General features: G+C 41.9%; 1 pseudogene across 1 annotated transcript in view; it reads right to left on the bottom strand.

Moving 5' to 3' along the window:
• LOC307096777 (neurofilament light polypeptide-like) overlaps nt 1-22,320 on the bottom strand; it is a 162,455-nt pseudogene extending 140,135 nt beyond the window's left edge. Inside the window, exon 1 of the transcript in view lies at nt 22,045-22,320. The product of the transcript in view is annotated as a neurofilament light polypeptide-like (transcript). The remainder of the gene's footprint in view (nt 1-22,044) is intronic.
• Nucleotides 22,321-23,891: the final 1,571 nt, after the last annotated feature.

Here is a 23,891-nt window from a genome sequence, read left to right as displayed (position 1 = left end):
ATTTTTTTTGCAAGTAGGATTTTTTATTTTATTTATTTATTTTTATTAATTTATCTTTATTGTTGTAAATATTACAGATGTCCCCTTTTTTTCCACATTGACCCCTTCTAGCCCACACCCACTATGCACTCACCCCAGGCCTTTACCATACTATTGTTTGTGTCCATGGGTTATGCATATATGTATATAAGTTCTTTGGTTAATCTCCCCACCTACCCTTGCCTTCCCAATTCAAAATATGTTTTGAAAGCACTCATACAACTCAATACCAAAAAACAAACAACCTAAATAAAAGTGGGCAAAGGAAATGAATAGATCTTCTCCAAAGAGGACATACAGATAGGTAACAGACATATGAAAACGTCACTAATCATCAGAGAAATCCAAATTAACACCACAATGAGATATCACCTCACACCTGTTGGAATGGCTATCATCAATAAATCAACAAACATCAAGTGCTGGTGAGTACATGGAGAAAAGGGAACCCTTGTGCACTGTTAGTGGGAATGCAGATTGGTACAGCCATTGTGAAAAACAGTATGGAGTTTCCTCAAAATATTAAAAAATGGAACTGCCTTATTACCCAGTGATTCCACTTCTGTGTATATATTCAAAAGACCCCAAAACACTAATTTAAAGAATATATGCACCCCTATGTTCATTGCAGTGTCATTTACAATAGCTAAGCTATGGAAGCAACCCAAGTGCCCATCAATAGACAAATGGGTAAAGAAGAAATGGTACGTATATACAATGGAATATTACTTAGTTATTAAATGAACTGACCAACAAAATAAGACCCAAAGCATGGAAGCATGGAACAGACTGAAATACCTCAATGTGGGGATGGGGGGATAAGAAAAGATAAGCCAAAGAACTTATATACTTACTAGAGGCCTGGTGCATCAATTCATGCACTGGTGTGGTCCCTTGGCCTTGCCTGCAGGGATTGGGCTGAAACTGGCTCTTCGACATCCCCCAAGAGGTCCCAGATTGCGAGAGGGCGGTTCTCCAGTGACACACCCCGGAATCAGACTCCCTCCTCTCTGGTTGTGGTTGCATCACCTGAGAACCACAGTTGCCAAGTCACTGCAGCTCAGCAGCTTCTGCATTGAGTGTCTGCCCCCTGGTGGTCATTGCGCATCATAGCTAGCAGTAGGATGGTCAGATGGTCACTTAGGCTTTTATATATATAGACTAGTGGCCCAATGCACAGATTCATGCACATTGAAAAGAAATTAATTAGAAGAATATTTTAATATTGCTATTCGCCCTTTCTCTATAATAGAAGTGTCAACTGCATTCAGGATCAACAATGACAGATCAAAACACATGCGTGCAATTAGTATCAGTGAGAGCTTTATATGTAGTGCACGTGTGCAAATCAACTTAGCCTTTTATATACACTGAGTGGCCAGATTATTATGCATTCAGAGATCATAATAATCTGGCCACTCAGTGTATATTTGCTATCTGGTTCAGCAAGACTTTGTGTTCTAATTCAATAGTATTTGTTCTTAGGTCATTTACTTCCACATATATGTTAGTACTATAGTAGCCCCCCAAACACTCTGTTAATATCTATAATAATAAAAGCATAATATGCTAATTAGACCGGACGGCCAAATGACCTTCCAGATGACCTTCCGGAGGAAGCTGGAGTTGTGAGGGCCAAGCCCCTTGCACGAATTTCGTGCATTGGGCCTCTAGGATTTATAGTATATAGAATAAACTTGCTTAATTAGATCTGCTTTCTGCTTTAGCTAAACTTTTTCCAGCCCAGTGAAGCACCCCAACTTCTCTTTCAGGTAATTGTCAGCAACACACCAGTAAATATCAACATGAAGTAGATTATTATTGTAGATCCCGCAGGGAGAACAAAGGGTAAAATATTTAACTGCAGCAGTGTTTGACTATATTCTGTGCAGTGAGAAAACCTGAAGTCATTTTCAAGGTCCACCATTTCTTACTTCTTTTCAGTTGAGTCAAATTTCTAAACTTTCTAAATCTCCGTTTTCCAGCTAATGAAAAGAAAATAGATTCCACCAAGTCTCCTATCTACCTACTCTAGGACTTCTTTTAGAATCAAATGAGATGAGGCATGGGAAAATGCTTCACAGACATTTGGTTAAAGTGTAACATGTTTCCACCTGGCTACAAAACAAGTCATGTTCCTGGGATGAAGAAACTCCAAGGAGGCTAGTCGCTAGGGAGAGGAAGCTGGGTATTGCTATGTGACATCATTACCTGGTGCCCAAGCCTCTGTTTCTGGGCTGGGCTGGGCTGTGGGCCACATTTTGCACCATGGGGTCTCAGCAGCATTGCCTGCGATTTGGTGGGGTATCACCCCAGGGTGGTGCCAGGGCCTGTGTCCCACTTGGGGAAGCTGAGTGTTGCTTTGTGGGCACCAGGTCTGTGGTACTGTTTCTTTGTAAATGGCCAGTGCACGTCATGGCAGCTCCTGAATTGAGTGTCTGCCCCCTGGTGGTCAGTGCACGTCATAGCAACCAGTCAGATGGTTGGAGGGACACTTAGTGTATTAGCCTTTTATATAGAGAGACTATAGGCCTAGTGTATGAAATTCATGCACAGGAGGGGGTGTCCCTCAGTCTGCACCCTTTCCAATATGGGACCTCGTGGGGGATGTCTGACTGCTGGTTTAGGACATCCCTAAACCAGCAGTTGGACATTCCTCTCACAATCCAAGACTGCTGGCTCCTAACCACTCACCCGCCTGCCTGCCTGATTGCCCCTAATTGCTTCTGCCTGCCAGCCTGGTTGCCCCTAACTGCCCTCCCCTGCTGGCCCAGTCACCCCCAACTGCCCTCCCCTGCCGGCCTGGTCACCCCTAACTGCTCTCCCCTGCCAGCCTGGTTGCCCCCAACTGCCCTCCCCTGCCAGTCCAGTCACCCCCAACTTCCCTCCCCTGCAGGCCCAGGCTCTCCCAACTGCCCTCCCCTGCCGGTCTGGTCACCCCTAACTGCCCTCCCCTGCCAGCCATCTGTGGTGGAACATCTTGTGGTGGCCATCTTGTGACGACATGGGGGCAGCCATCTTGTGATGACATGAGGGTGCAAAGGCCACCTAGGCTTTTATGAGTATAGATATGCATAGCCCATGGACACAGGACATAGGGTGGTGAAGATATGTGGGGAGTGGGTAGGGGCTGTGAGGAGGAGGGTAAAAGAGGGAAAATGGGCGTCATCTGTAATACTATCAACAATAAAATATATATTAGAAAATAATAAATTGTATATATCGACAAGCTGAAAAAGAAAGAGTGAAATCAATCATACCATTTGCCAGAGCATGGATGGACCTAGAGGGTATTATGCTAAGTGAAATAAGTCAGTACGAGAAAGACAAATACCACATGATTTTGCTTATATGTAGAATCTAATGAACAATATAAACAAACCAATGAAATAGAAACAGATTCATAGATATAGAGGACAGACTGATGGTTGCCAAAAGTGAGGGGGTTGAGGGATGGGCAAAGAAAGTAAAGGGACTGAGAAATACAGATTTGTAGTTACAAAATAGTCATGGGGATGTAAAGTACAGCATAGGAAATATTGTGATAACTACTATATATGGTGTCAGGTGGGTATTTGAAATATCAGGGAAACAGTATGTGGAGTATGTGATTATCTAACCACAATCCTGAACACCTGAAACTAATTCTATATAATAAAAGGCTAATCTATATATATAAAAAGCCAGCAACCATAATGGCCATAACAACCATAACGACCAGTCACTATGATGCCCACTCTGGCCAGTGAACTGGCTGATCAGAGGGTGGGGCTTGCCGGCCAACCTTGTGGCCCCTCCCCCCTGCCTGCCTGCCCCTCATCGGACTCTCCCACCCCGATCAAGAGCTGGCCTCCAGCCAAACGCACCCTCCCTTCCCTCCCAGCCAGCCCCGCCCCTGATCAGCCTGCCCTACCACAATAGGCCCGCAGCCCCTCCCCACAGCCGCCTGACCCTGATTGCACCCCCTCACCCCATAGGGGGCAGGGCTGGGAGGCCAACCTCCTGAAGCCCCTTCCCCTGGCCACCCCACCCCTGATCCAACCACCCACCCCAATAGGGGGTGGGGCTGGCCTGCCAACCTGCAGCCCCTCCCCCTGCCAGGCCCCACCCCAGGTCAGCCCCCCCACCCCATCAGGGGCAGGGCTGGCAGGCCCACCACCCATAGCCCCTCCCCATGGCTGGCCCTGCCCCCAATTGGCCCCCAACCCCAATTAGGGGTGGGACCCACCGGCCAATCACCCATTGCCCCTTCCCCCAGCCAGCCCTGCCCTGATTTGGCCCCAATCGGGGCGGGCCAGCCAGCCAACCTCCTGCCATCTCTTCCACCCTACAGGCCCAGCCCCAATCCGTCTTGATTGGGGCTGGGCCGACTGTACCCTGCACGCACCTCCCCCCTCCCTGCCCCCGTGCATGAATTCATGCACTGGGCCTCTAGTATGCAAATAGACTGAAATGTAGAACGACGAATCACTATGACACGCACTTAACACCAGGGGGCAGATGCTCAATGCAGGAGCTTCCCCCTGATGGTCAATGCACTTCCATAGGGAAAGCGCCACTCAGCCAGAAGCTGGGCTCATGGCTGTTGAGTGCAGTGGCAGTGGTGGGAGCCTCTCCTGCCTCTGTGGTAGCGCTAAGGATGTCCAACCACTGGCTTAAGACATCAGTCAGTCGGACATCCCCCGAGGGCTCCTGGACTGCGAGAGGGCACAGACCAGGCTGAGGGACCTCCCCGAGTACATGAATTTCATGCACCAGGCCTCTAGTACAAAATAATAGTAAATGTAAGCTATACTTTTAAAAAAATAAATGAATTATAAATGCCTTGACCAGGTGGTCCAGTTGGTTGGAGCATTGTCCTGTACACCAAAAAGTTACAGGTTTGATTCCTGGTCAGGGCACATACCTTGGTTTCAGGTTGGATCCCCAGTCAGGGCACATGTGGGAGGCAACCAATGGATGTTTCTCTTCCTCTCTCTCCCTTCCTCTATCTCTAAATAAAAATTTAAAAAATCAATACAAACATACCCTTGGGTGAGGATTATAAGTAAGTAAATAAATAAATAAATAAAACACAGGAAAACATGTTTTTTATGAAAAATTTTAAACTAAATAAGTTGCAGTGTTAAACTCTGGTGAGAGATTTACCCAGAGATCAAAACTCTTACTGGTCTATTTAAAGTCCTATTTTCCTGTTGCTTATTGATTCTCATTTCCTTCTTTTTCACGTGCAAAGTACAAACTACTAATCTTCACATCTTTAATTGCTCTCTTTCAACACTGGACTCAGGCTAAAATCTATTCATTTTATTTTCCTCTATGACTTGGGGAGAGAGTGAACAGCTGGAAGTAAAATGAGGAATTATCATTATGACAAAAAAGATTATAACAGTTGAGCCAAGAGATGAGAAGAATTCTTTGTAAGAATATTTACTCACCTGATTTTTAAATAGTCATCTTTGTCCTCAAGTGATTTTGTTCAAGAAACTTCCTCTTTGTTTAGTTTTACCAATATTTTGTACATTTTAATGAAGGAGCAACTATAGAATAATAATATTCCCCTTTCTTAATAATTACCATTGTTACATCATATTATTAATTAAGTATTAAGCATTATAAAAATATGAATTTTATAATATAAAAGCATTTTTATGTCATTAACAATAGTGTTGAAAAATATAGTGGTACTATGCTAGTTTTGTGTAAATTAGCCAATGTAAGTGTCATTATGATATCCATTTTATATATGAGTATACAGGGCCTGGAAAGGTAACTTGACAATAAATGGCAGAAACAGTATTACAACACAGACAGTGTAGCTCAAATCATTCTTGAGAACTGTGTTCTACCATGTAATGATAACACCTCAAAGTTTACAAAATGTTATCACATGATCTCCTTGGCAAAATCCAGAGCTATATACATCCATTTTGAAGGCAAAGTTGCTGAGACTCAGGAAAGTTAAATAATCTTTTCAAAGTCAAACAGCTGAGACATGATAAATTTGGGAAAGGAACACAATCTGTATTCTTTCTTCTCTACTCTGCTTCCTATAAAATAGTTTAAAATTATCAATCATGAATTCATGGCAATAATAAAACTTGTGCCCTGGACGATTTGGCTCAGTGGAAAGAGCGTCAGCCTGCAGACCAAAGGGTCCCGGATTCTATTCCAGTCAAGGGCATGCACCTTGGTTGCAGGCTCCTCCCTGGCCAGGGCCCTTGTTGGGACTCATGCAGGAGTGCAAGAGGCAACCAATCGATGTGTTTCTCTCACATCAGTGTTTCTCTCTGTCTTTCCCTCTTTTCTACTCTCCCTAAAAAATCAATGAAAAAATATTCTTAAGTTAGGATTAACCAAACAAACAAACAAACAAAAATAGTAAAACTTGTTTTCTTGTTACATCACACTATTAACTTTAAAATATCCAGAATTTATTTATTACATTTAGTTCTCATTGTGTGTGTGAGAGAGAGACGTTTATTCTCTAGTAATGCATGAGTACTAGTTTGGTAATTAAAACTATATTATAAGAACAGTGTTTCTTTCTGATGTATCACAATTATTTATAAATTTAAGTCATTGTTTGATGTGTGCTATTAATTAAAGCCCTGGATAGGGAATTAGGAGATTCTGGTTTTATCAGTAACAAGTGAATCTGGATGAATTACTTACCTTCTCTAGGCTTCAACTTCTCATCTACACAATCAAAGAGCACTCTAAGCTCTTTATGGCTCTCTCCAGCTCTAGGAATTATGATAAGTCAGTATGTCTTTGCAGGACACTTTTCATCTGCTTTATTGTGTCTGTAGTAACTACAGAGAGAACTCTATACATTTTTTATTCAACAGGGAAGCTTTAAAAAATGTATGCATGAATTACAACATCCACATAGAGGGGAGATGGATGTTGCTAATAATTCATTGAGCTGTTTCTATGTTTCAGACAATGTACTAAATGTTTTCATATGCATACCTTCTTGTTACACAGCCCAAAAGCATCCTAAGAACTTTAATCAGTTTGCCTGGCAATGTTGATTGGGCACTGCTAAACCTGCTCCTTCTATGGCCAATGTTTCTTATACTCTAATTTCACTTTGGCATCCTACCTTAGCCCGGTTTTTTTCCATGATATTAATTGGTTTCATTTTGTATTTTCCCAAATATTGAACACATTAAATCAAAATATAGCCAAGGGTCAGAAGTCAGAGTCAGTAATTATGTAACTTTGAAATATTATATATATTCCCACCTTGCTGAGAGTTTTTATCAAGAAAGGGTGCTGGATTTTGTCAAATGCTTTTTCTGCATCAGTTGATATGACTATGTGATTTTTATCTCTCAACTAGAGGCCCAGTGCATGAAATTTGTGCACTCAGGGGTGGGGGGTCCACCAGCCCAGCCTGCACCCTCTCACAGTCCGGGAGCCCTCTGGGGATGTCCGACTGATGGCTTAGGTGGGGAGTGGGCCAAAGCTGACAGTTGGACATCCTTAGCACTGCCACTGAGCCTGGCTCCCTGTGGGAGCACACTGACCACAAGGGGGCAGCTCCTGCATTGACTGTCTGCCCCCTGGTGGTCAGTAAACTTCATAGTGACTGGTGGTTCTGCAATAGGGCCAACACTGGCTCTCCGACATCCCCCAAGGGGTCCCAGATTTTGAGATGGCACAGGCCAGGCCGAGGGATTCCACCGGTGCATGATCAGGGCCGGGTAGAGATGCGAGAGGTTGGCCAGCCAGGGAGGAACCATGGGAGGGCTCCAGGGTGTGTATGGCCTGTCTCACTCAGTCCCAATCAGCCAGAACCCAGCAGCAAGCTAACCCACCGGTCAGAGCATGTGCCCCCTGGTGGTCAGTGCACATCATAGCAAGCAGTTAAGTGACCTTAGCATATCATTAGCATATTATACTTTGATTGGTTGAATAGCTAAACTGATGATTGGACACTTAGCATATCATTACCATATTACACTTAGCATAATAGGCTTTTATTATATAGGATTTGTTTATGTGATGTATCACATTTATTGATTTGCAGATATTGTACCACCCTTGCATCCCCAGAATAAATCCTATTTGATCATGGTGTATGGTCTTTCTTATATACTGCTAGATCCAATTTGCTAAAATTTTGTTGAGGATTTTGGCATCTGTGTTCATGAGGGATATTGGCCTGTAAATCTCTTTCTTTGTGTTGTCTTTATGTGGTTTTGGGATTAGGGTAATGCTGACTTCATAGACTTGAGCTCGGAAGTGTTCCTTCCTCTTGAATTTTTTGGAATAATCTGAGAAGGATAGGTTTTAGTTCTTTGAATGTTTGGTAAAACTCCCCTGTGAAGCCATCTGGCCCTGGGCTTTTGTTTGATGGAAACTTTTTGATGATTGCTTCAATTACTTCCATAGTTTTCGGCCTATTGAGACTTTTAGATTCTTCCTGATTGAGTTTTGGAAGGTTGTATTTTTCTAGGAATATGTCCATTTCCTCCAGGTTGTCCAGTTTGTTGGAATAGAGTTGTTCATAGTATTTTTTAACAATCCTTTGTATTTCTGTGGGGTCTGTTGTTATTTCGCCTCTTTCATTTCTGATTTTGTTTATTTGGGTCCTCTCTCTTTGCTTCTTGGTGATCCTGGCTAGAGGTTCATTAATCTTGTTTATCCTTTCAAAGAACCAGCTCTTGGTTTCATTGATCTTTTGTATTGTATTTTTTTTGTTGTTTTTTTTTTTTCTCTATGTCATTTATTTCTGCTTTGATCTTTATTATCTCCTTCCTTCTGTTCACTCTGGGCTTTTCTTGTTGCTCTTTTCCTAATTCTTTGAGTTGTAGAGTTAGATGATTTACTACCATTTTTTCTTGTTTATTGAGGTAGGCCTGTAGAGCTATAAACTTCCTTCTCAGGACTGCTTTCACTGTGTCCCATAGATTTGGGATTATTGTGTTTTTATTGTCATTAGTTTCCAGGATGTTTTTAATTTCTTCTCTGATCTCTTTGGTAACCCAATCATTATTTAATAGCATGCTATTCAGCTTCCAAGTGTTTGAATTTTTTGGATTGTTTTTATTGTAGTTTATTTCTAATATTATGCCATTGTGGTCTGAGAAGATGCTTGATATGATTTCGATGTTCTTGAATTTGGGGAGACTTTGCTTGTGACCCAATATGTGGTCTATTTTTTAAAATGTCCCATGTGCACTTGAGAAGAACATATATTCTGTGGCTTTGGGGTGAAACATTCTGAAGATGTGAGAATGCAGACTGGTGCAGCCACTGTGGAGAACAGTATGGAATTTACACAAAAAACTAAAAATGGAACTCCCATTTGACCCAGTAATCCCACTTCTAGGAATATATCCCAATAAACTAGAAACACCAATCAGAAATGATATATGCACCCCTATGTTCATAGCAGCACAATTCACCATAGCTAAGATTTGGAAACAGCCTAAGTGCCCATCAGCAGATGAGTGGATTAAAAAAACTGTGGTACATCTATACAATGGACTACTACCCTGCGGTAAAAAAAGAAGGAATTCTTACCATTTGCAACAGCATGGATGGAACTGGAGAGCATTATGCTAAGCAAAATGAGCCAGTCAGAGAAAGATAAATATCACATGATCTCACTCATTTATGGAATATAATGAACAACATAAACTGATGAACAAAAACAGATCCAGAGACAGAGAAGCATCAATCAGACAGTCAAACCTCAGAGGGAAGGTAGGGGAGGGTGGGGGTAAGGAGGAGAGATCAACCAAAGGACTTGTATGCATGCATACAAGCCTAACCAACAAACACAGACAACAGGCGGGTGAGGGCATGAGTGGGGGGTTAGGTGGGCAATGGGGAGATAAGGACACATATGTAATACCTTAATCAATAAACAAATATATAAAATATTATATATATTAATTATACATATATTAATTATAAAGTACATGTATATATCACATACTACAAATTTAAATGATAGATTTATTCAAAATCATCAAAATTTCACTTCTTTAAGAACTTTAAGCAATTAAAATTTAACATAAAAGAAAAAATAGTTAATTTTAAAAACTGCAAAGACACTGCAATGTCAAAGTAATGCTAAGCATTTACTTGTACTGCAATATGCATTAAAACCTACTGCATTCTACTTATTTTCTCTGAGTACAAATATTACTCTAATATGTTGATACAAATTATATTTAAACTTGTTCTCTTTATTTAAAACCTTATGTTTTATGTTAGCAAGGGACAGTTGTAAAATTATTAACTGTACATTAGGCTCATACTGATTTCAGAGGCTATTAAGCAATACAAACAGTATCTTGATGGCTGGGAATTCACCTCAAACACAGCATATTCCATAGGAATTCACCTTTACAGTCTGTTTCACACTACATGCAAAACACTGAAGATATAAACAACAGACTTGTTTAAGTATCAAATGAGTCTCATATGATAATAAATATTTGGCAGGAGTAGATCTCCTCAATGAATAAACAGCACTGGCTTTCTCAACAAAAAATTATCTTTATTCCACATCTACTATGTCCCAGACATTCTTCTGAACAATGATAATATCATGAAAAATATCATATAATCTTTTTCCTTGGAAATAACATACCACAGCCAAGTTTTCTTATATTATTTTATATATCAACAAATAAAATCTTCACCATTTATATCTACTCAAGAGTAATACAATATCTCTAAAGTCAATTGAATATGTTGATCCTTCTTTTTGTGTTTTTTTCATCATATAGGTATGAAGCCTTTGGGTGGTTGTCCTTAAATATTCATGCTTGTACATTCAGAGGTAACACATACAAATGGTGCTAGGAAAAGATAGGTTTTCTAAATATCATGTTCAAATTAAACTATAACTATTCTTTTAAAAAATAATTCATTTGTTTTTTTTTTTTTGTGGCTGGAATTTTATAAAATCAAAATGCCTAAGACAAATGGGTTAATAAACATAGGTGTTTCCTCAGTGTAGATTAAGAATTCATACCAAGCCTAGAGTCATCAATAGCAACAAGGCCTATCAAAGCTAAACTAGGATTATAACCTGTTCTGAGCTCAACCTAGCAGGAATTCTGGAAAGGTTGTGCATATTTTCTTCTTCAAAGCTTAAATGCTGGAAAATAAAGGTAGAACCCATGACTAATTGAAATGTTGAAATTCCTGGTTCTTTCAGGGACCCAATCTTGCTACCAAACTCATAAACATGAGGTACTCTCTGCAGAGACCAGGACAAAGGGAAGTCAAATAAAATGCAGGGAATAGCTTAGTAGGCTTTTAAAAAGGGCTTCTTAAATGTACTTATTAAGGGGGGAAAGTAAGAAATCCTTAAGTATTAGAGACTTAGAAAACCATGAGTAATATGACTAATCATTGACTTGCAAATAAGGCACATGGGCTCCAATTTGTGATCCTAGATTAATTCATATGTTGCATATTTAAATTCACTTTCATGAATATCACTTAATATGCAATAACATTAGTCAGTCTTTAATATCTGTTTTTACATTTGGATCACTGTTTTCAATTTTAGCCATACTTTTCTACTTAAACCTAAAATAAATGTGACAACAGTTCAGAAAATTTGAATAGGCATTGTACTTAAAGAAAAACTTGCAATTTCAATTTAATAGCAATTCAAGCCGAAACCGGTTTGGCTCAGTGGATAGAGCGTCAGCCTGCGGACTCAAAGGTCCCGGGTTCGATTCCGGTTAAGGGCATGTACCTTGGTTGCGGGCACATCCCCAGTAGGGGGTGTGCAAGAGGCAGCTGATCGATGTTTCTCTCTCATCGATGTTTCTAACTCTCTATCCCTCTCTCTTCCTCTCTGTAAAAAATCAATAAAATATATATTTAAAAAAAAAAAAAAAAAAATAGCAATTCAAGATCCAGATATTAGTCAAAGTCCCAATAAGAAATAGCATTCACCCAGAAGGATCAGTGAAGACTTTCACAAGCCTTATAGAAGTGTAGGTAGAGATAAGGAAACAAATAAGGTATAATAAGATGCTTGTAGACAAGTAATAATGGAAAGTCATTACCACCTCTTGGAGTCAACTTCCCAATGAATAGAGCATTTTGGTCATGTTTTATTTTTTTACTTGGATCGTGTATTAGTCTGCTAGGGCTGCCATAACAAAATTCCAGAGTCTTGGGAACTTAACACACATGTATGTTCTCACAGTTTTGGAAGCTGTAAGTCCAAGATCAAGGCACCATAATGCTTGATTGAGGCCTCTCTTCCTGGTTTTGGATGACTGCCTTCTCACGGCATCCTCACATGGCCTTTCCTCTGTATCTTTGTGTAGTGGGAGAGAGCTCTCTAGTATCTCTTCCTCTTTTCATATGAACACCAGTCCTGTCAGATTAAGGCCCCACCCTCTGACCTCACTTAACCTTTATTACCTCCTTAAAGGCCTACCTTCAGAGTTACACTGGAATTAGGGCTTCAACATGTGAACTTCAGGAGGACACAATTCCATCTATAACAGGTGGTATTTATATGGATGTTTGCTTTGTATTTACTTGATACAATGTATTTTCCTATATGTGTGTAATAATTTTCAGTGAAAATGTTTTTGAAGTTATTACCTGAGTTTCTTTTACTTGGATTTTTTGAATTTTACAATTAGAAGTCTTTTTGGTAATTAGACAGGTAATTCCTTTCCAGGAAACTTTATGCTTAAAGTAATTTCCGTTGGTACCTAATCTCCAATTATAATGCTCACTGAATATAAAAAATCCAAATCATTTTGTTTCTACAATCCCTGTAGAAAAGACACCTCAGGTGCACCTATATTTATGAAAACAGTTTGTCCCCGGAACACATGTACCAAGCCTTCTGTCTTTGAAAGGAAATACAGCACAGAAAATATAAGTACATGATTTGATCTCAGAGAAGAAGAATTATAGTATGAAAACATCATTAAATAATTAAAATAATATTATTTTACCAAAAATATATAAAATTGATTCAAAGTGACTTTGGACTCAGGGACATATCAGGGTAAGGGTCAAGGCTAGTGATGTGAGAGCTATGTATTCAGGGTTCCAGACAGAGAAGTAGAAGGAAAGCAAGTCTAGCATGGGAGGAAAATGCCCACTGAAAGGAAAAGTAACTTAAAATAGAGCCCTAATTTGATATGCAAAATTATTTCTTCAAAGAATGATCTAGTCTTAATATAGCATACTTGATTTCTATTCCTTGAAATTTTGAAAAGTTCCATTATACTTTGACATAATTTTTTAAATATATTTTTATTCATTTCAGAGAGAAAGGGAGAAGGAGAGCTAGAAACATCAATGATGAGAGAGAATCATTGATCGGCTGCCTCCTGCACGCCCCCTTCTGGGGATCCAGACTGCAACCCTGGCATGTGCCCTTGACCAGAATTGAACCCAGGACTCTTCAGTCTGCAGGCTGATGCTCTATCCACTGAGCCAAACCAGTTAGGGCAGCATAATTTTTCTTTTATATGCAAGCATATTGGAGATGTCACTTATCATGGGTAATGAGAAATATTTAAGTAATAATTTAGCAGATTTGAGTAAATCCATTTTTGCCAATTAAAAAAAATTTGTACTTTAAAGGCAATGTGTTCTGAAGCTATACTAAGACCTTCTTCCTCTGTTGAACTCCTTTCACACCATACTTTTCTCATGACCTAAAATGTTTCCACGAGGTTCATTTTTTCTTTTAAATGACTTTCCCTGGAGATCCCTGCCCTTCCTATTTAGCACCTATTAAGGACTATAGAGTTGAAGGTTTTAGCAATTTTTGCCTTAGCAGAAGTGATACAGGAGTGTGGGGAGAGCCAGAATGTGAGGGAGCCAAAGAAAGTTACTTCTTTGTCAGTTTAGGTGGAATTGGCTCCAGACTGCTCTGGATCCATGGAGGCCCAAGAGAAATTCAAACAGCAGGTAGAATTTGGTTTTTAAACACCACTGCTTATGTTCCATCACCATTTCTCAATTATTTAGCAAGCAAAGGAAAAAAGATGGAGCCTTTGATATGGTTAATATTTCAGCATGGATTAAATAAACTATTTGCATTATATCTCAACTGTCTGCAAACATCCCCAAGTTTTTGGCAAATTTTTTTTTCAATTTTTTTATTAAGGTATTATATGTGTACATATCTTACCATTGCCCCCCCCCACCCCACTCCCATATATGCCCTCACCCCCCAGAGTTTTGCGTCCATTGGTTATGCTTATATGCATGCATACAAGTCCTTTGATTGATCTCTTATCTTCCCCACCTCTCCCTAACCTTCCTGCTGTAATTTGACAGACTGTTTGATGCTTTACTGCCTCTGTATCTACCTTTTTGTTCAAGTTTATAATGTTCTTTATTATCCATAAATGAGTGAGATCATGTGGTATTTTTCTTTCATTGACTGGCTTATTTCACTTAGCATAATGTTCTCCAATTCCATCCAGGTTGCTGCAAATGGTAAGAATTCCTTCTTTTTTATGGCAGCATAGTATTCCATTGTGTAGATGTATTTTGGCAAAATTTTTAAACCTCGAGAATCATCCATAGACAGTGGCTGGAAAGGACTGAGGGACAAGCATACGAAGTCAACTGTCCTACAGATGACATCCTCAGAGCAGGTCCCTGTGCAGACACAGGAATCACCCACACTTACACAGTCGGCCCTCCAGTGACGTCGGAGATCCGTTACCACGGTGCGACGTAACACGATCTCACCATAAGTCGGAACCCACCTACATAAGCACCTACGTCACTCACATGGAGCACATACACAGCAGTAATGAAGTGAGACAGTAAAAAAAAATTTAAAAGAAAGATAACAATTCCTGATCTTTACTTGTGGTAAATAAATAATAAAAAACATAAAGCACATATGTACATACGTCAAAATGACAGAACTTTTTTTTTTTTTAAATAAATAAATGGGAGATGGCAACATAACCATGAAACAATGTTGTCAAAGTCCAACGTAACCCGTGGACTGTCTGTATAGCTAAGCGTTGCAATTCAATTTTGCTAAATGTTCTTAATAACTAGAGGCCAAAAATAAACTTTAATTATACAAGTAATTAATATATGTTTACTTCAGACTTCCAGAATGAAAGACTACAGAGATGTGATTCCTTCTTAACATAAGCCCTAAAATCAAATGTTCTTTAAATATAAGTAAATAGATTATATCACCACTAAATTCTTTTGTATGTTGCAAATTAGAATGGGACAGGAAGCAGAATACAAGGGAAATGGAATTGGACCAAGAATTAGCATTTGGTTTCTAATCTTCTATCTGCCAGTTACATGTCTCTGGATACATTTAACTCTTGGTCCTCAGGTTTTTCATCTGTAAAATGTAGACAGTAACTCAGACTTGTCTATCATACAGTATTATTTTTAAAATCCAATAAAATTCCTCATAGTCATCTTAGAAGCTATTTTAGAAGCACCATTCAGTATACGGACCACGGGAAAGGATACGATGGCTTAGTCCAAACTTCAACAAAAGGGCAGAAAAACCAAAGGTTATCTGTTCACCTGTGCACAGAACCCCATGCTCTCCTGTATTCCACAGGATCTTGATCTGACAATGATTTCTTCTCTGCAAAATCTATAATCTCCATTATTATTATTTTTTTAATAATCCAAGTCTTTATTCCAAAAAGTGGTTAGGTCAGAATATGATGGGATTCATCCTTAGGTAAACTCAAGGATGTCAGGTCTACATTGGGGATATTTAAGATATATGCACATATTTCTTATTTTAAATCACACAAAATAACATGTTCCTTAGTAAAAAATTGGAAATATCATATAAACAAAATTAAAAAAAATTAAAAACCTATAATTTTTTAGAGATAGTAGTTATTGATATTTTAGTGTATAGCTTTACTATTTTCTTTTTTCTTTTTCTTTTTTAAATTTCTTTATTAATTAAGGTGCTACATATGTGTCCTTATTCCCCCATTACGCCCCCCCCCCTCATCCTCCCCACTCATGCCATCACCCCCCTGTTGTCTGTGTCCATTGGTTAGGCTTATATGCTTGCATACAAGTCCTTTGGTTGATCTCTCCCCCTTAACCCCACCCTCCCCTACCTTCCCTCTGAGGTTTGACTGTCTGATTGATGCTTCTCTGTCTCTGGATCTGCTTTTGTTCATCAGTTTATGTTGTTTATTAAATTCCATGAATGAGTGAGATCATGTGATATTTATCTTTCTCTGACTGGCTTATTTCACTTAGCATTAACATAGCTCCTTTATAAAAAAAAAAATTATTCCCCAACCTATTACAGTGTGGTTTTGCTCCCAACTCTATTGAAACCACTTTTGCTGGGACTCAACCGCCTTCTATTTGCAAGATTCTGTAATATTTTTAGAGTTCATATCTGACACTTAACACCCCCTTTTTCTATAAACGAACCTATAGCCTACTCTCTGTTTTTATATGGCCCATGAACTTAAAATAGTCTTAACATTTTTAAATGGTTAAGAAATAAAAGAAATAACATTGTTGACATGTGAAAATTATATGAAATTTGAATGTCAGTGTCCATAAATAAAGTATTATTGAAACATAGCTATACCTATTTGTTTGTCTATAGTTGCTTTTGAACTCCAGAGGAGGCAAAGTTGAGTAGTTGCCACAGAGAAAAATAGCCCAAAAAGCCTAAAATATTTACTATCTGGCCCTTTGAAAAAAAAAAAAAGTTTGCCGGTGCCTACTTAAGCTCCCTTCAACCAAGGTTTCAGGATGCCTTTCCAGGAAAAGTGCTTACTTCTCTGGCAAGGCCTCCGGGAGATGCTGTGGAGATTAAACCAGAAGACATATGCAAGTACCTAAGGCGGCATCTGTCTCAAGGTCTGCTGACTCTTCCCCCTTCGCCTATCCCTTAGAGGTGTGCTCTCCAAGATTTCACCTTAATTTTTTCCTTCTCTTTTCTCTTCACTCTTTCTTGTAAACCTCATTTCCTCAAATAGCCTCAAGCATCATCTCCATACTCATGACTTTCAAAAAATTACATATGCCAGCCCAAACCCTGCTTTACATGGATGCTACTCAAGAAAGCAAGCTGAACACATTTGAAATTAAACTCATCCTTTCTCTTAAAAAATGTTCCTTTTTTATATTCATGACCTCAATTAATCCACCCAGAAATCTCATCTTTTCCTTCCTACCTCTTTCTCACCCTCATGTCCAACTCATCAATGAGTCCTTTCCATTGTTTTTCAGAAGCTGTCCCACCATCTACAGAGTCGCCATTTTAAGTTATCGTCATTTCTCTTCTGGAATTGTTAACTCATCTCCTGGAATTTCTAACTCAATGGACCTGCAGTCTGATCCTATTTGGATCTATCCCCAACATTTCCACCAGAATTACTTTTCATCTTCCTACATAACAAATGGGACCATAGGACTCCCTGCTCATTGATCCCTGTAACTCTCATTGCCCACAAAATAAGTCTAAACACTTAAACCTGGTCTTTTACAATCTTGCATTTACCTTAGCCACTCATTCCTTCAACAAATATTTATTGAGCATGTACTATTGCCATGCTATGCCAGACTATACTATCTAATAAAAGGGTAATATGAAAATTGACTGACACTCCGCAACAAAGATGGCGACGCCAACAGCCAATAAGGAGGGAATATGCAAATTGACACGACAAAGATGGTGGCGTGCATGTGCAGGTGCAGAGCAGCCGGGGTGGGGTGGGATGCCTGCTATGAGGGGGGGTCAGCGGGGGATGGAGGGAGCTACAGGAAGCCGGCTCCAGCCGGAGCAAAGGCGGCCAGAGCGAAGGCCTGGGTCCTGGGTGCCAGTGGGAAGCCAGTGCCAGCAGCCAGGGGAAGGAAGGCCTATTCTTGCAGGAATCTTCATGCATCGGGCCTCTAGTTGGTGAATAATACCAGCAGAAGGGGGGGGTTCTAATCCAGCAGAAGATATCAAGATTAAACAAAGAATCACTGCATTTTGCTTCTATTGATATTGGAAAAGGCACACTGTCACAGTGCCATCTGAATGTGCAGTGATCTCTGTGTAGAATACCCTACCCTTTAAGACAAGGCTCAAATACCTTCCCCAACTTGGAGCTATCAGAGTTAATTCTGGCCTTTATATTCTCTAGGTGTATCTCTAGTACTTAAATACAAAATTATACATTACTCCTACTCTGAGCTCAATAGACTGTCAACATCTTATATTCAGAGACTGTGTCCCATTGATGCCCCCAGGCCTAATGCAGTTGTCATTATAGGTGCTTTGATTAATTAATTGTGTCTCTTCTGGGTTCTAAAGACCAAAAATTGACTTATATCTACATTATAATAATAAGCAATATCTGAAAAAAATCAATAAGTAAAAAATAAATTTAAAGAGACAACATATGTTGTTCATCTATACATATAATACCCTGATATGCAAATAGACCGAACAGTGGGAACAACCAAACAACTGAACAACCAATCTCTATGAAATGCACTGACCACCAGGGGGTACATGCGGACCATGGCAAGCTTCAGCAGGGGGCAGCAGAGCACGGAACATGGAGGACATGGGCCACAGTGGGATGGTGGAGCAGGTGAGCTGGGGCGCCAGACCAAGGTGGGTGCTGGTTGTTATCATCGGGGAGAGCCTCTGGTGGTTACTGAAAATTCTTTGCTCCCATGTGCCATGGTCCCGCCTGGCACTCGCACCCACTGCCGGTGCTGGAGCCACCACTCGCACCACTGCCAGTGCCCGGCACTGGCCCCAATTGCTCAGTGCCATCAGCGGGTGCCAGCGGCAGCTACCGGCCCCAATCAACCCTCAGGGCATCTCCACCTCCCCCTGCTCCTCAATGGGTGATCAGGGCCAGCAGCCGCCTCTCACACCCACTGCCATCAACAGCCCTACTTGCACCCACTGCCAGCACCAGAGCCTCCGCTCACACCTACTACCAGCGCCAGCCTTGCTCACACCCTCAGCTGGTACCCGGTGCAGGTCCTGATCACTCAGTGCTGTCAGCAGGTGCAAGCAGCGGATGCCAGCCCCAATCGCCCAAGGACTTCTCCACCTCCCACTGCTCCTGAGGGGTGATTGGGGCAGCAGCCACTGCTCACACCCACTGCTGGCGCTGGCCCCAATCACTCTGCGCTGTCAGTGGGTGCAAGTGGGGCTGGCGCCATCAGCATGTAGGAGCAGCAGGGGTGGGAGCGGGACTGCCAGCAGACTGGGGACTGGGGCTGTGGCGGGAGGGGACAGGTGGGGGTGCAGAGCAAGTGCCAAGACCTGGCCCTGTGTCCACCACAGCCTTGTGGCCCAGAGTTCCTTTCAAGGTGCACAGATTTGTGCACTGGGCCCCTAGTGGAAAATAATGTAAATAAAATAGTACTTTGCATTTTTAAGTAATTACTTTTAATAATTGGATCTTACATTGTTTTAATTTAGGAAAAGCCAAATAATGTGCCAATAAAGGCATACTCAGCTGTTAATGCTTGATTTTTATCTGCTAATTTTTTTCTCATTTTAGTATGTTCAAAGCATATTTTATTGAAATACTAGAGGCTCTGTGCACAAAATTCATGCACAGGTAGGGTCCCTAGGCCTGGCCAGTGATCAGGGCCAATCTGTGGGGCGACCAGCAGGGAGATCCGGGGACCCCTGTTGGCATCCGCCTTGGCTGACCTGGGGCCTGCAGGCTGGGGGAAGCTCCTGCATTGAGCATCTGCCCCCTGGTGGTCAGTGCACATCATAGTGACCAGTCATTCCACCATTCGGTCGATTTGTATATTAGGCTTTTATTATATAGGATAAATCTCTCTGCTAATAAATATTTTAGAATGTTGTCCTCATTATAATATATTTGTTTTACATGAATAATATATTTATATCATGTAGGTCTTCAAGTCATAAACAATGCAGAAAATAGAGAATGAGGGGTGAGCTGTGGAAAAATTGAAGGAAATAATTATAATCATGAGGAAGGACAAAATGGTGGCAGAATAAATGGACGTGTCCCAAGCCTTGTCCCAGAGCAGATAGAATGAGCAGCTGAATCAAATAACATCCACCCCGAGTTGGCAAAGGAGACACAGCTGGTGAGACAATTCACAGCTGGGAAGGGCAGAGGATGCCTGGAGAATGGTAAAATCAGGGATCTGGGCTGAAGAGAACTGCAAGACCTCCAAGCCCAGAGGGTCAGAGGAAAACTGCACGGCACTGAGGCCGTGTCCCCTTGAGTCAGGCACAGTGTCTGACTGTGGAAAGGAGGTCCGCAGGACTGCTGGTGGCAGGAGATTCTAGATCTGGGGCCACAGTCACAAAAGACTGAGCCCAGATCGCGCAGTGCCGGCAGGAGAGGGGCTCACAGAGGCGCAGCTCTTTCCCCTCTTTGTGGCTTTTGCTTTTCTTCACTGAACCTAGTTCATAGGACCTTTCGGATACAGACACTCACTTGGGGCTGAGGTACAGGAGAAGGTGCAGACTTGTGGAGTCTGGGGAGAGGCTGGGGTGAGGAGAGGGCCCAGGAGAAGCGAGTCTGGTGCTGAGTCATACCTGACAAGTGGGACCTAGGTAGCCATTTTCTCCTGAAGAGATAGCCCCTCCCTGCAGTCTTCAGGCAACCAATACAGCCACACTCAGACTATACCCTGAGTGTTACAAAGGATACAAAAAATAATAATAATAATAATCTCAATAGTCCCTGAGAGTCCACAAGGACTGGCCTAAAGAGAGGCCTTCAGTTCCAGCAATAGGAAACTGAGAAGCCACAGACAGTATAGAAGAGTGGGATCTTAAACCAGCCAAAGGAATGACACTTCACAGTTTTATTTTATTTTATTTTATTACTAGAGGCCTGGTGCAAGAAATTCATGCATGGAGGGGGTCCCCTCAGCCCAGCCTGCACCCTCTCCAATTCAGGACCCCTCAGACATCCCTCTCAAAATCTGGGACTGCTGGCTCCTAACTGCTCACTTGCCTGCCTGCCTGGTCGCCTGTAACTATTCCCCCCTGCATGCCTGGTTGCCCCACACAGCCTGGTGTTCAGTCATTTGTTCATCCCTTACTAACACCCCTGCTGGCCTGGTCGCCCCATGCAGCCTGCTGTTTCATTGTTACTTTGATGGCGTCCCCAACAATTTGCATATTCCTCTATTATTAGTATAGATTATTTTGTTATCTCTATTTTCTTTTTTCTTTATTTTCCTTTATGCATTTATTTCTTTATTTTCTATTTCTTTTCACATTTTTATCATTCCAATTATTTTATTTTTATCATAATTTTTAATCAATTTTTTTAAATTTTTATTATTATTATTATTATTATTTTCTTCTCTTTCTTCTTATCCACTCATCCTCTTTCTACTTCCTCTATACGGAACTGAGGTCCTCCCCATATTCATCCAATTCTTAACCTTACTTTCAGTATATAGGATTCTGCCCCACCCTCTTTACTGGGAATTTGGTGTTTGTATGTTTTAGTTTACCTGTTTGTTCTCTGATGTTTTCTCCCCACATATTTTGTTTTCCTTTTTCTTCACTTTTCTTCTTTTTCTTTTCTTTCATACCATTTTTTTCTCTCTTCGATATTATTTGTGCTCTCTTTTCTCTCCCCTAATTCTCTTTTCTCTGGTGGTCACTTATACTGGGGATATTGGTGTCATGAGTACATTTGTGATCTGTTCCCTTTGTGTTGTGTGTTGCCGAGGTGAATTTTATCCTGTTTGGCCAATGTGCTAGAAAGCGAGCCACATAACCTGGAGAGGAGACTCCATCTACGAATGGGTCAATAATACTCCAGACCCAACTACAGAGGTAGGAAGAAGGCGACAGTAAGGGAGAGAGCATGAGTGAGTGAGGGAGCAAAAGAAGATTGTGTGGTCGTGTGGTGTGTGTGTGTGGCACAGTTCCATCCCGCAGGACCTTCTGGGCAGGCTAACCAGGCTCAGCTAACTAGACAGCCTCTGCTACCATTGCAAACAGTCCTGAAGAGGCTGGCTCTTCCTCAGAGCCCTCACCTTTTTGAAAGGGAGAGATGCTGTGACGGGGAGCCCAGCATCACCTCCACCCACGGTGCCCTCAGATAATACCGGGGACTCAACAGCCACCCCTGTCAGGGACCTCAGCTGTGGTCCCACAGTCACCAAGACTTCAGCCACCCTGAGCGCAGGCTCCTGTGAGTTCCGAAGTGCTCTCCCCTCTGACCAGCCTAATGCTTTATCCCAGGGCACTGTGACCACGTGAGCAGTAGACACGTGAGCAGCCTGCTCCCGTCTGAGGAGCAGCAGCCCCATGAGCAGCCTGGCCCAGGCCAAAGAGTGGCAGCCTCACGTGGCTTGCCCCTGTCAAAGGAGCAGCAGCTGTGTGAGTGGCCCACTACCCCATCCGAGGAGCAGCAACCACATGAGCAGCCTGCCCCAGTCCAAAGAGTAGCAGCTACATGAGCAGCCCACCCTCAATCCGAGGAACACCAGCTGTGCAAGCAATCCACCCCAGTCCAAAGAGCAACACACCTCCACCCAAGGAGCAGCAGTCACACAAGCACCCCACCCATGACTGAAGAGAAGCAGCCCCGTGCAGCCTGACCCCATCCAAGGAGCGGTAGCTGCACACAGCCCGCACCCTGCACCCATCCAAGGAGTAGCAGCCACACGAGCAGCCCACCCTCATCCGAGTAACAGCAGCTGTGTGAGCAGCCTGCCCCCATCCAAGAAACATTAACTCCGTGAACAGCCCTCCCCCATTCGAGGAGCAGCAGCTGCACGCAGCCTGTACCTGTGCATTGAACAGTAGCTGGGCAAGTGGCCTGCCCCCATCTGAGGAGCAGCAGCTGTGCGAGCAGCCCAGTCCCGTACAAGGAGCAGCAGCCCTGCGAGCAACCTGCCCCTATCCAAGGAGCAACAGCCTCATGGGCAGCCTGCCCCGTCCAAGGTGTAGCAACTGCTAGCAGCCAGCCCCCATCCAAGGAGCAGCAGCCCCGTGAGCAGCCCACCCTGTCTGAGGAGCAGCAACTGTGTAAGCAGTCTCCCCCCACCAGCCAGAGGAGCCACCATTGCTGTGAACAGCACCCACCAGAGGAGCCACTGCCAACTGAGGAGCAGCCGCAGCCATGACCGCCCAAGGAGCAACTGCCGCCCAAGGAGCAGCACCTGCACAACTCGACATCTAGAACCATCGGTGAAAGCAAAAATGGGTAGACAAAGAAACCCCCAAAGGAAAGAAAAGGAGGCATCACCAGAAAAGGAGCTAAGTAAAATAGAGGCATGCAATATGTCAGAAAAAGAATTCAGACTAAGGGTCATACAGTTCATAAAACGGATGGATGAAAAAATCAACAAATTATGTAAGAATCAAGAAGAAATAAAGACTGATATAGCTTCAATAAAAAACACCATGGGAAGTTTCAATAGTAGACTAGGAGAATCGGAAGACAGAATTTGTGAATTAGAAGACAGGGAAGTAAAACACACCCAAACTGAACTGCAATTGGAATAAAAAAATTAAAAGAAATTAAAAGACAGGAGCAGATTCTAAAGGAGCTTTGGGACAACATGAAATGTAGCAACATGTAAATAATAGGGTTGCCAGAACAACAGGAAGAGGAACAAGGGTTAGAAAACCTATTTGAAGAAATAATGTCAGAAAACTTCCCTGATGTGGGGAAGAAAAAAGTCACACAAGCACAGAGAATCCCAAACAAGATGAACCCGAAAAGACCCACACCAAGACACATCATAATTACAATGGCAAATGTTCAGGACACAGAGAGAATCTAAAAGGCTGCAAGAGAGAGACAGAAAGTTACATACAAGAGATCTCCCATTAGGTTATCAAATGATTTCTCAACAGAAACACATCAGAGCAG

This window comes from Cnephaeus nilssonii, assembly GCF_951640355.1.
Source record: "Cnephaeus nilssonii genome assembly, chromosome: 3".
Lineage (NCBI taxonomy): Eukaryota > Metazoa > Chordata > Mammalia > Chiroptera > Vespertilionidae > Cnephaeus > Cnephaeus nilssonii.
Note: the sequence above shows the minus strand (reverse complement) of the source record. Positions and strands in the feature narration are given on the sequence as shown.